General features: G+C 35.3%; 1 non-coding gene across 1 annotated transcript; it reads right to left on the minus strand.

Moving 5' to 3' along the window:
• Window positions 1–10,264: 10,264 nt before the first annotated feature.
• LOC141716131 (small nucleolar RNA R71) lies at window positions 10,265–10,371 on the minus strand. The gene has a single exon (XR_012572852.1). It is a non-coding gene; the product is annotated as a small nucleolar RNA R71 (small nucleolar RNA).
• Window positions 10,372–13,121: the final 2,750 nt, after the last annotated feature.

The following is a 13,121-nucleotide window of genomic DNA, read 5'->3' on the forward strand; positions in this document are numbered from 1 at the left end:
ATACCAATCCTAGAAAATCTGCAGCCCTCTCTCCATGTCCACTAAATAGAGATTTGGTCATTTTACCCAATAGACAAGACTCGCATTTAGGATATGATTCAAAATTAAAGGGGTCAAGTAACCCTTCCTTATGCAATGTCCGCAGTTTATTTTCACTAATATGACCAAGTCCGCAGTGCCACAAGAAAGTGAGATTTTCATCATCCCTTTTTCTTTTATTAGTATGTTCAATTTGTAGTAAATTATGCTCTACGTCACATACATACAGACCATTGTTTAAATACCACTTCCATAAAGAACGTTATCTCTAAGAATTGAACATTTATTATTCTGAATAACAAACGAAAATCCAGCCAAGTCTAACATGGAGCAGAAATAATATTTCTCACAATCGAGGGAACAAAATAAAAATTATTCAGAACAATAGTCTTGCCCGTAGGCATATGTAAATGAAATGATCCTACAGCTTCAGCAGCAATTCTTGCTCCATTTCCCATCCGTAGAATCACCTCCTCTTCTTCAAGAGTCCTACTTCTCCTTAGTCCCTGCAACGAATTGCAAATACGAGAACCACAGGCGGTATCTAATATCCAAGTAGAAATTTGACTTAGTGACATATTAACTTCGATCATGAACATACCTGAATCAGAAGCGGTAGTCTCACTACCCTTCTTCTTCTTCAATTCTGCAAGGTAAACCTTGCAGTTCCTCTTCCAGTGCCCCACCTTGTTACAGTGAAAGCAAACAGCTTTGCTCTTGGGGTCTTCAGCTTTTGGTGGAACCGGTTTTTTCTCACCTACTTTCTTCTTCTTGGAAGGGTTCTTCTTCCTTTTTTTTTAGGATTGGAACCTTCACCAATTAGAAGAACAGAACTCTTCTTAGGGGAAAATTCGATTCTGCAGTCTTCAACATGTTGTGGAGTTCAGGAAGGCTGACATCCAGCTTATTCATGTGAAAGTTCACAACAAACTGCGAGAACGAACTCGGAAGTGATTGCAAGACCAAGTCTTGGCTCAGCTCCCTATCCATGGCAAAACCAAATTGTCCAAGACGTTCAATCAAATTGATCATCTTAAGTACATGGTCATTCACAGATGATCCCTTAGACATCCTACAACCGAACAGCTCCTTCGATATCTCATATCGAGCTGTCATCCCTGCCACATCATACAACTCTTGTAGATGCATAAGGATAGTGTGAGCATCCATATGCTCATGTTGCTTCTGTAGCTCAATATTCATGGAAGCTAGCATGATGCATTGAGCAACATTTGGATCATCTATCCACTTACGATACATAACATGTTCATCATTATGTGCATCGCTAGCAGGTTCAGTAGGCTTAGGTGAGTCAAGCACATCTTCTCAACCCTGAGAGCAATTCTCAAGTTTCGAAGCCAGTCAGCAAAATTAGGACCAGTCAACTTGTGAGCATCTAGTATACTCCGGAGTGATAGTGCAGAAGACATAACGAATATAGTAAATCTGTAAATGATGAACACATAACAACACTTATCAAATATTCAATTTCATTTCAAGACTCTATATGAATCGGGTCTTTATTCATAAGTGGCTCCCACTAGTTTATCTAATTTATACAACCCCTAAGTGAAAATTAAGCATTCACAATGCTAGTGGGAATACTGATCCTACATTCCATCACACAACCTCGGCTGTAGCACGAAACGTCATGTGATGTTCAATAGGCAGACAACTCTTGTCAATTACATCTTATGTTATTCCCTAATAAAACTTTAGCCTCTTGAATAATTGAGTCACGGCTGTAGCACGACAAACTTAATATTCTAAGTCAAGTCTAACTCAACATTTCGTACAATTGAATCAGTCTCCAACGACCCACGGCTGTAGCACGTAACGACCTTTAGATTCTAATTCAATGTACACATCTCTATGTAATAGACAAGTATTTCTTATTTCGAAATCAAATCCCTCGGTTGTAGCATGAAACGACAATGATTTAAAAATAAGAACCACTTTCTACCATGTTGGAAGGCTATGACCGACACAAACCCGTTCTGTCATTGGCCAATTACTACTTGATATTATTTAATTTTAGAGAGATTATATTATGTTACAATCATAATCATATTATAAAGAGATTCTTCCTTTTAAATTAAATATTTCAAATCAATAATCGATAATCAGATGATTCCCTTAGCTATCAGTTTTGTTCAGACGCTCGTTTAACTATGGAATAGGATATTCGTTTGCGTAAATCGGACACCAGACCCAAATTTCAGCAAATCTGCAGCAGCCAATTCAGTCCGTATCTAATATGATTCTCATAATTAGAACAAACATAAATCATGTATATATCAGTATATATACAGATTACATAATTATCTTATGATTATACAACTCACATGAATATCATATATTCAAAACCATACATATATAAGCATATTATATCAACATCAAATCATGGCGAATCACGTACATGCTCATATATCGAAAACAGTTAAACACATAAACGAATTAAAAACTTTTCGCAAGTAGCTCTGATGTCATTGAAGGGTTTTTAGCACATAAATGCAACGAAAACGTAAATTTAAATCTTAAAAAAACCGAAACCCTCTGCAGGATCCATGCGAAAAATAATATTTAATTCGTAGTTCAATATGTTTACCTTAAGAAGCTTTACGTTAATGGAAAGATGGAGGTCTTTAATAGCGATCCAAGAATGATGAACGGAAATTCCTAGCAGCTGCTCCTCAAGTGTGAAGCACTTCACCGGTATCCACCAAGAGTACAATGTGATGGAGGAGGAAGAGGTTGAGAGAATTAGTTGCCTCCCTCTTGTTCTACTTTAGAATTAGGGTTAATTATTTGGGTTCAGGCAAATAGGGTTTATAATAGTATATTTATAGGCAAAATTTTCAGCTGAAAATTTTCCATAAAATATTATTATTATTAACCCTTTAATTGATTATTCTTATTAACCAATTAAGTAATAATTAAAACACCTTTTAATCATTAATCCCTTTTCTAAACACTTTAGAAAAATAATTCTCTCACTTGATTTAATTTCCAAAATTAAATTCTTAATTAATAATATTAAGAATTAATTAAATCTCATTTAATCAATTATTAAATCTGCTAATTAATTATTTATTTCACAAATAAATAATTACCAACCATTATTAATTAATTCCTTCATCATTAAATCATTCTCTTTTATGGTGTGACCCTGTAGGTTCAATATTAAGCCGGTAGTAGAAATAAATAATAATAAAACTATTTTATCATTATTTATATAAATTCTCTAATTCATTAAATATGATTAATTATTAAATTAATCATATTTATTCTATATCGTGAGGTATACTTCTCAGCATATCGCGACTATCCGGATAATACGAATTCACTGCTTAGAATACCAAGAACCTATTCAGTGAGTAGTTACCGTACAATCAATTCCTTCTACCCTGCAATGTCACGATTAAATACAAGGCATGGAACTTGTGTCAAGCCTATCTTATTTAATCATTTGCTTTCCCATTCACTACGCTTAGTTCTATTTAATGTAAATTAGAAACTCCTTTCTAATTTCATTCACTCTGGCCAGAGATTCCTGAACTAGCATAAGTGGATCAACATTGAACATTCTCTTCCTTCACTGGAAGGGGTAGATCCTTTATTGATCATACACTATCTTCGTGTACAAATTCCTATACCCAGTAGAGCCCTTATAATTGTCCCTGGAGACTAAGAATTAAACCAAAGCATAGTTCAGTGTACACAAGATGACTATGATGACCTCAAGTCTAAGGATACTTGTACAACTATCACTATGTGAACAACTGCTGACACGTGAGTAAACTCCATCAAGTTGTTCAGCTGTGTGAGTCATGTTCAGTGAACTTATTCTATAATAAGCACCTACATACTAGCTATAGTGTCACCACACAAATGTCTATGAGAACATACATCCTTCATAATGAAGCAAGCATAGTATGTACCGATCTTTGCGGATTACTAATTACCAGTTAGTGATCCTGCGACCAAGAAATATTTAAGTTTAGAGTTATCATCTTTTAGGTCTCATTATTATGATCTCATCATAATCCATAAAAAGCTTTACTCTAAATTATGGTATATCTTATTTAAACACTTAAATAGATAAAGCCCGCAATAAAACCAAAACAAGTCTTTTATTAATATCAATGAAATCAAAACTTATTACATAAAAGTTATTCCTAAATCATCATACATGATTGGACTTAGGACACATCTCTTTCACTTCCACAGGTTGAGGGACCATTACTGTACTAGATTGAGCATTTATCCTCATGTCAGGCATGTGGTAAGGGTAAGTCTTAAACCTCCCCATCATGAATGAAGTGATTTTGAGACCTACAGTTACCTTGTTCTTTGTAAGTAGTGATCCAAATAGAATTTTGGGCACTTGCTTACAATTGCCTATTAATGATCTATCTACACCATCTATCAAATGTATGTCATTCACTTTATAGTTCAAAACAGACATAATGAATCTAGGAAGAAATATTTCTTTACCTCTTGATGTTAATGGAATTATTATCCTGGTGCTCAATTCCTCCAAGATGTAGTGTCCTACATTTATCTGTTTGTTGTGAGCCATTGAGTAGACCCGCTTCTGGACAACACTTGAAATGTTGTCAAACCCTGACTTTCTACAAGTGAAAGCCCTTATCACTTAATCAAAAAGAAATGATCATTCCCTCCTCAAGTTCTTCTTGTTCATGCTTTCCAGATTAATCTTCTCAGAGAAATTGATGAAGTCCATGAATTCATAAAACTCATCCTGAGTTGGAGCCTCCACCTGTTTGTCAGTAGGTATGCCTAATGCCATGTTGACATCATTCTCAAAAATCTCCACCTGTTGGCCCTTGATTGTACAGTTTATCACAATTAATTCAACCTAATTCTCATGCACAACTGTTCTTGTCACTGTTGTATTCCAGAATTCCCCTAACACATCTAAGTAGAGTACATGATTAGCAGTTAGAGATCCCACAAAGTATGTTTAAGACAAAAATTTCACAAAGCTTTTGAAAGCTTCAGGAGCTTGATTTGCATCCATAAATACAAGAAAGTTGGTTTCTTTTGGGATAAAGGGTACAATAATGTTTGTTGCCATTGGGAAGAGTATGAAGTTTAGTGGGTAAGAAAAATTGAAGAGAAAGAGTTTAAAACGAGAGAGAAATCGGTTTTGATTTGAAAATTCTCGGTCACTTAGAGTCTCGAAGGCGTAAGTGTGTGTATGTCGAGATGTCTGAGTATTTATAGTAAAAGCAAATGACTTATCGAGAACTCAAAAATAAACGTTTGAAATTTGCTTATCGAGAAGTCATTTTGAAAAGAAAATTATATATTGAGAAGTTATTTTAATTTATTCTTTTAGAGAACTAAAACTGACTTGTCGAAATGTCAATTAAATACTCAGTTTGTCCAAAGTGGACTAAATTGTTTCAAATTTTTATTTGAATACATTCAAATAAAATCGGAATAAATTTATCAAGAATAATTTACCAAAATAATTTATTGAATTAAATTATTTCAGATCTAAGTTATTTATAAGTCTAAAATTGTACTTGTAGAGAACTCTGCGAGTTAACACTTATAGAGAACTCTACAATGACTTATCAATAAGTCATAATAAAGCTTATCGAGAAGTCCCTCGAGAAGTTAGAAAATTGACTTGTCGAGAACTCACTCGAGAAGTGTTAAAATGACTTGTCGATAAGTCAATTAGATTTATCGAGAACTCAGTTCTTTATATACTCTTGATCACTTTGATTCTACCTTATGCTAATTTTACATATTGACAATTTAAATCAACATTTAGACAGTTTTCTTAGTATAGAAAAATTTCAAGCTAAATATTGAATTTTGAAAGAAATAAATATGCAGAGATTTCTGAAATATTTATAATTCATATTTCAGTTAATTTCTAATTAATCAAATGAAATTTGATTTATTAGAAATTAATCTGCTGCAAAACGTTAGCTGATTTCTTGCCTTAGGATGAAGAATTAAGCATTCCAATTTCACCTACAAGTCTGGTGAAAGTTGTTTCATCCAAAGGTTTAGTAAAAATGTCAGCTAATTGTTTTTCTGTTGGAACAAAAATGATCTCAATGGTACCATTTGCAGCATGTTCTCTAATAAAATGGTACCTTACATCAATGTGCTTTGTTCTAGAATGATTAACTGGATTAGCCACAATAGATATAGCACTAGTATTATCACACATAATTAAAATTTTGTGTAACACTAGGTCATAGTCCATTAGCTGATTTCTAATCCAAAGCACTTGAGCACAACAACTTCCAGCAGCTATGTATTCAACCTCAACTGTGGAAGTTGACAAAAATTGTTGTTTCTTGCTATACCAGGATACAAGTCTTTGTCCAAGAAACTGACAGCTTCCACTAGTGCTCTTCCAGTCAACCCTGTATCCAGCAAAATATGCATCTGTGTATCCAACAGCTTCAAAACCAGTTCCCTTAGGATACCATAATCCCAAGTTTAGAGTCCCCTTCAAGTATTTGAAAATCCTCTTCACAACCATCAAATGTGATTCTTTTAGATTGGCTTGAAATCTTGCACACAGTCATGTTGCAAATATGATGTCTGGTCTACTTGTAGTTAGGTATAGCAAAGATCCAATCATTTCTCTATAGCTTGAGATATCTACACTCTTGCCCTTTATATCTTCATCCAACTTTGTAGTTGTAGACATAGGTGTAGATGGAGGTGAACAATCAACCATACCAAAAAATTTCAATAAATCTTTGACATACTTAGTTTGGCTGATGAAGATATCATCACTTCTTTAACTGACTTGAAGTCCAAGAAAGTAACTTAATTCACCCATCATACTCATTTCATATTCACTCATTTCATATTCACTCTGCATAAGCTTAGAGAATCTTTGGAAAAGCTTTTCATTAGTAGAACCAAAAATAATATCATCCACATAAATCTGAACTAGGATCATATCATCACCATGCTTCTTGTAGAAGAACGTCTTGCCAATAGTACCTCTAGTGAATCCATGCTTAATCAAAAATTCTGACAGTGTGTCATACCTAACTCTAGGTGCTTGTTATGAATCGTATGAAAAATATGAATGATCAAGATGAGATTTAACCCTCCTATTTTAGGAGTGATATTATTGGTCTCTTGTGTGAGTTAGACTATGAAATGTATTGCCACGCTCAAATGTTGATTTGATATGATAGTCTACTCATTGATCAAGAAAACTTGGATTAAACGATGACACATCACATGCCTCTAGTTTAATCTTTAATATTTGGTTAAAGGGATTATATTCCATTGTACATTATTCACGAAAGGTTTAATCGATCCCCAATTTAATTATTATTACTTGGGTGACAATGATGTATTAATAGATGCTGCTCATTGTTTACGATTTTAAATTAGATTTAAAATTCATTGCCAACGTAATAATAATCTATTGGGTCACACACAAAGAATGCTTGAAGGATTATTTAATTTAAATTGGATTTAAATTAAATTATATTAATTCGAATTATTTATAATATTAATTAAGTAAGACTTAATTAATTAGATAAAGAATGATATTCGAATTTACTATTATTAATTATGAAATTCAGTTGTTAAATAATTAAGTGTGACTTAATTATTATACAAATAGGAATTTTGAATTAATAATAACTCCTAATTAGTTAAGAGTTATAATTCATTTTTTTACTCTCAATATAATATCTATTTTTAAGATAAGACTTTTACTAAAACCCTAGCCATCAAGAGAGAAGATGGAGAGAGCAAGAATAAACGACTTTGTGCTAGTACACATCTAATCCTTGAGTTCAAGCATTCGTGTGGATACCGATAGTACGTAGATCGCGAGAGCTGGATGCGTGGTGATTCAACAAGCTTTGGATCTCCATTAGTCGACCAATTTGTAAAGCTTTTTAAGGTAAACAATTTGATCTATGAATTAAACATATCTGTTTTCGCATGGATCCTACATAGGACTTCAATTTTATTCTGGTTTTAATTTAATTTTACATCGTTTTCGTTGCGTTTATGTGTCTGAAACCCTTCAATAGCATCAGAGCTACTTGCGCAAGTTTATGTGTTTAGCCATTTTGATATACAAGCATGTACGTGATTTGCCATGTTTTAATGTTGATATAATATGTTTGTATATGTATGGTTTGAATATACGATATTCATGTGAGTTGTATAATCATATGATGATTTTATAATCTGTATGTTGATAAGTGGATTTTATATCCACTTAGAACGCTTTATTACAAGCTTAAATTGGTGTTTTGGACTCAAGTTGTTGGTATTTTGATGTGTTTTTGTGTTATTGCATTTCAGGTATCAGTTAAATGAAGAAAGGAGCTTTTAAAGGAAATATGATGAAAAGTGATCAGATATGGAAGCCAAGGCCATTTTAAAGTTTTAGAGAATCTCGTTAGCTTCGCGTGGATAGTTGAATCGCCTAATTCTGACGAGTAGAACTCAAGTTATGGCCAAAATAAGATTCATCATAATTTTCCAGAAAGACTGCAGGCGCCCATCTGCTGGTGTCAGGCGCCCGCCTACTGGTGCCGCGTGGCCGCGTGCTGATGCGCGGCTGACTTCGCTGAAAAAGCTTTTTTTTTAGTGGAATTTGACGATTTTAAGGGTTCAGGTCCAATATGGGCTTATATATACTTAAAAAAAAGGGGTTTCATCATCCGGGAAGATTGGGATACCAAGGAGAAGACTTAGAAGCACAAAACAACTCCGAAAAAGAAGATCTTGTTTTTAACTTGTGATTCTTTGAAATAGTTGTAACTTTGGATGCTCGTTTTTGTTCTTGTTGAACCTAGATCTCGTTTATTTATACTTTAATTATTATTCAGTTTATTAAGACCTTGTTTATACCATGTTTTTATTGGAACCCATGGTGACGATGAGTTCGATTATGAACTAATCGTTATCATGGGATTCTAGCGGATTTACTTATGGATTTTCTGTAGTTAATTATTTTGATATCTTGGTGTGTGGTGATTGATTAATATCCTAGTATTGGTTGTACTTATTCGTCTTATGTGCGTAGCTAACATATAAGATAACGTGTTAATCTCTATTGAAGCGATTGTCAATATAGATGTTTAAAACTTGCCATGCTAGCATAGGTTCATGTATTTGTTATGCATAATTCGTAGGTAATTTTAACCATCTTACTTGTCCTATGTAATCAAGATAGATAACTTGTGCTTAAACCGTTATGTTGTCAAATTCTATAGACATATAGGTTCTCAATATAATTGGTGTCTATTCAGCTTCTATCTCTTTTGTGGATGTCTAGTAGAATGGTACTCGTGCAACGAAAGTTGGCGTTTACTAGTTTCGTTTTATCTGATTAGTGTCATCGCCATTACATGCTAAGGTTAAGAACAATAAGGCTATTGAATGAAGTATTTAATGAATTTAGAATCCCATATTTGTCATATATAGTAATTCAACCTCAATTCTCTTAGTTAATGTTATTTAATATAATCTCTTAGTTTAATCAAAACCCAATTTATTATTTATCTCAGCATTGAGCGATAACCATACATTGTTGCATAGGTGCATAAATTGAACTTAACCTAAACCAGTCTCTGTGGGAACGAATCTGATTTATATCTTATACTACCTGCGGACGCGTATACTTGCGTGAATATTAGCGCGTGTTTTCGCCCTAGCAAGTTTTTGGCGCCGCTGCCGGGGACTCGGTGTTAATTATTAGTTTATATGCTTGTCATCAGTGGTCGTTAAAGTTCACTGACTCGGATTCTTTTACTTTCACAGTTATTTGTTTGTATTTCAGGTACTCAGTACAATAGGAGATCCAGCAGCACGAACGAAAGCCTTGATGGATTTTTCTCAACCCAAGATCAATGACATTCAATCTAGCATTGTCCGGCCAACTATCATAGCTAATACCTTTGAGATCAAGCCTGGCATAATTCAATGGGTGCAGAATTCAATCCAGTTTGGGGGTTCTCCAACTGAAGATCCCAATATGCATATTAGGGATTTCATTGAGATATGTGACACCTTCAAGTTCAACGGTGTTTCTGAAGATGCTGTGAAGCTGAATCTATTCCCATTCTCTCTGAGGGACAAGGCTAAGAGCTGGTTACACTCTCTACCAGCTGGTTCAATTACTACTTGGGAGGATCTTGCTCAGAAATTTCTTACTAACTTCTTCCCTATGGCGAAAACAGTTGTAATGAGGAATGCTCTTACTCAATTTGCGCAGCAAATGGGAGAATCTTTGTGTGAAGCTTGGGAGCGCTACAAGGAGATGCTTAGAAAGTGTCCTCATCATGGAATGCCTGATTGGATGATCATCAATTGCTTCAATAACGGTTTGGGAGCACAGTCCAGACCCATGCTCGATGCAGCATCAGGCGGAGCATTATGGGCAAAGAGCTATGAGGAATCTTATGATCTAATTGAACTGATGGCTGCTAATGGATATCAGTATCCAACCCAGAGATGTCCACAGGGCAAGGTAGCAGGAGTTCTTGCAGTGGATACAGCTACGGCTATCACTGCTCAACTAAAAGCGTTGTCTATGAAGATCGATTCTCTGGCTAACTATGGTGTTAAGCAGATAATTAGTGTTTGTGAGCTATGTGCAGGTCCGCATGTGACGGAGCAATGCGCTATATCTAATGACTCAGCTCAGTTTGTGAGCAACTTTCAGAGATCACAGCAACCAGTTCCAGACACTTATCATCCTGACAACTGGAATCATCCTAACTTCAGATGGGGCAACAATCAGAATGCGATGCAACAACCATTCTAGCAGTTTGGAAATAAGCTATTCAACCATCCTGGTTTTCAGCAACAAATTATACCAAAACAACAAACTCTTGGTGCATGTCTATCTTCAAATGAAAAATCTGAATTGGAGGAGTTGTGGCTTATGTGCAAAAACCAGGCTCTTATATGCCCAAGCCAGATTGTTTCTATCAAGACTCTGGAGAACCAAATAGGGAAAATTGCTAATGCCTTATTAAATTGACTACTAGAAACACTTTCTAGTGATATAGAAGTTCTAGGTAAGAGAGAAGTAGAAGAACAGGTGAACGCCATCACCTTGAGGTCTGGAAAGGTCGCAAGCCCCCAAATTCAGCAAGACAGAGAGCCTGAAAAATCTCAAGTTTCAGAAAATACAATTGTGGCTGAAGAAGAAGTACAGAAGGAAGCAGATGTGGAACCAATGAAGACTACTGTGGAACACACTCCTTCTGAGGGTAATATAGGGGAGAAACAGATCTATCCTCCACCTCCTTTTCCTAAGAGGCTGTAGAAGAAAAAGCTAGATAAGCAGTTTGAGAAGTTTTTGGAGGTGTTCAAGAAACTTCATATCAACATACCTTTCGCTGAAGCTCTTAAACAGATGCCTGGCTATGCGAGGTTTATGAAAGGTATTCTCTCTCGGAAAGTGAAGCTCGATGACTTAGAGACCGTTGCTCTAACGGAGGAATGTAGCGCTATACTACAACAAAAGTTGCCTCCGAAGCTTAAAGATCCTGAAAGCTTCACTATTCCTTTCACCATCGGAAACTTGACGTTCGACAAGTGTTTATGTGATTTAGGAGCTAGCATCAATCTGATGCCCTTATCTATCTTCAAGAAGCTTGGTCTGCCTGATCTGAAACCAATATACATGTCATTACAACTAGCTGACCGTTCCATCGCTTATCCACGAGGTATAGTGGAAGATGTCTTGGTCAAGGTGGATAAACTCATCTTCCCTACTGACTTTGTAATTCTTGATTTCGAGGAAGATAAGAAGATTCCCATTATCTTGGGAAGACAATTCTTGGCTACAGGCCGAACTATGATCGATGTGCAAAAAGGAGAGCTTTCGATGAAGGTTTACGATCAAAAGGTCACTTTTAATGTGTTCAAGGAAATAAAGTTACCCACAGCTAAAGAGGAGTGCTTTAAAGTAGAGTGGGTCGACTCTGTAGTAAATTCTGAAGATAAAGAAGGAGTAGAGCAATTATAGGATTTGAATGCACCTCCGTGGATGAGGAAGTTGGATTTGCCATTCGATTCTCTTGGGTTAGCAGAGCTGAAAATTTCTCAGGAGCGTTTTGAACCATTTATTCAAGAAGCTCCCGCACTTGAGCTCAACCGAATGCCAGATCACTTGAGTTATTCATTCTTAAGTGCACCCCATGATAAGGGGTTGTGATATATTTTTGATGATGTAGAGAGTGGCTGGACGGATATTCCCGTGCCTACAGAGGGTTCTTCTCATATGCAACAGGTGGTTGATAGGACTGTTGTTAGTGATGCACAATATAGAAGATTGACTAGGCGTATCGAGGCCATGCATGTCATCCACCGATATTTTGCTGAAGATTTGACACACACTTTCGGTACTTTTGTTCGAGACACTGGTGGCAAGGTTGATTGGCCACCTGATCCTCCACCCGACGAGGGTGACTCTCCCGCTAATTAGGTATGCCTGAAATTCTTATTATTACCTTCAATGTAGACATTGAAAATTTTAAGTTTGGGGGTGATAATGTAAGAATTAGTAGTGTGTGTTTCCATATAGATTCATATTGAATGTTTAGTTGTAATTCATTCATTTTTGCATGATTGTTCATTTAGGACATATTTGTTTATTTTTATGTGATTTCATATAGTTGCATTTGCATGCATATTGCATGATCCCTTAAGATGAACTATGATATTTGATAAGTTGATGTTGATTTGAGTATGGTGATGACGAATAGAGGGATGTTTAAGTCTTATGAATAGATTTGCATGCCAGAAATAAATATTTTTACAAAGTCTTATAGGGTTACTTTTGATCTAGATCATGATCATACTTGTTTGTTGTTGAGATTTAATCACTTGGTTATATTTAGAATTTGTGATATTCTCGTAATGACGTAAAAATACTGATTTTTTTTATCTGGAGAAAAACTTGGATTTCATTGCTAGTTGTTGTAAGGCTAGGCGTCAAATGGCTAGTAGCCGGCTCATATTTTTATGAGTAGTCTAGGGTTGAATGAGATGGAGCGAAACACACTCATTCAGAAATTATTGAAAAA

Source organism: Apium graveolens, chromosome 3 (genome assembly GCF_009905375.1).
Source record: "Apium graveolens cultivar Ventura chromosome 3, ASM990537v1, whole genome shotgun sequence".
NCBI lineage: Eukaryota > Viridiplantae > Streptophyta > Magnoliopsida > Apiales > Apiaceae > Apium > Apium graveolens.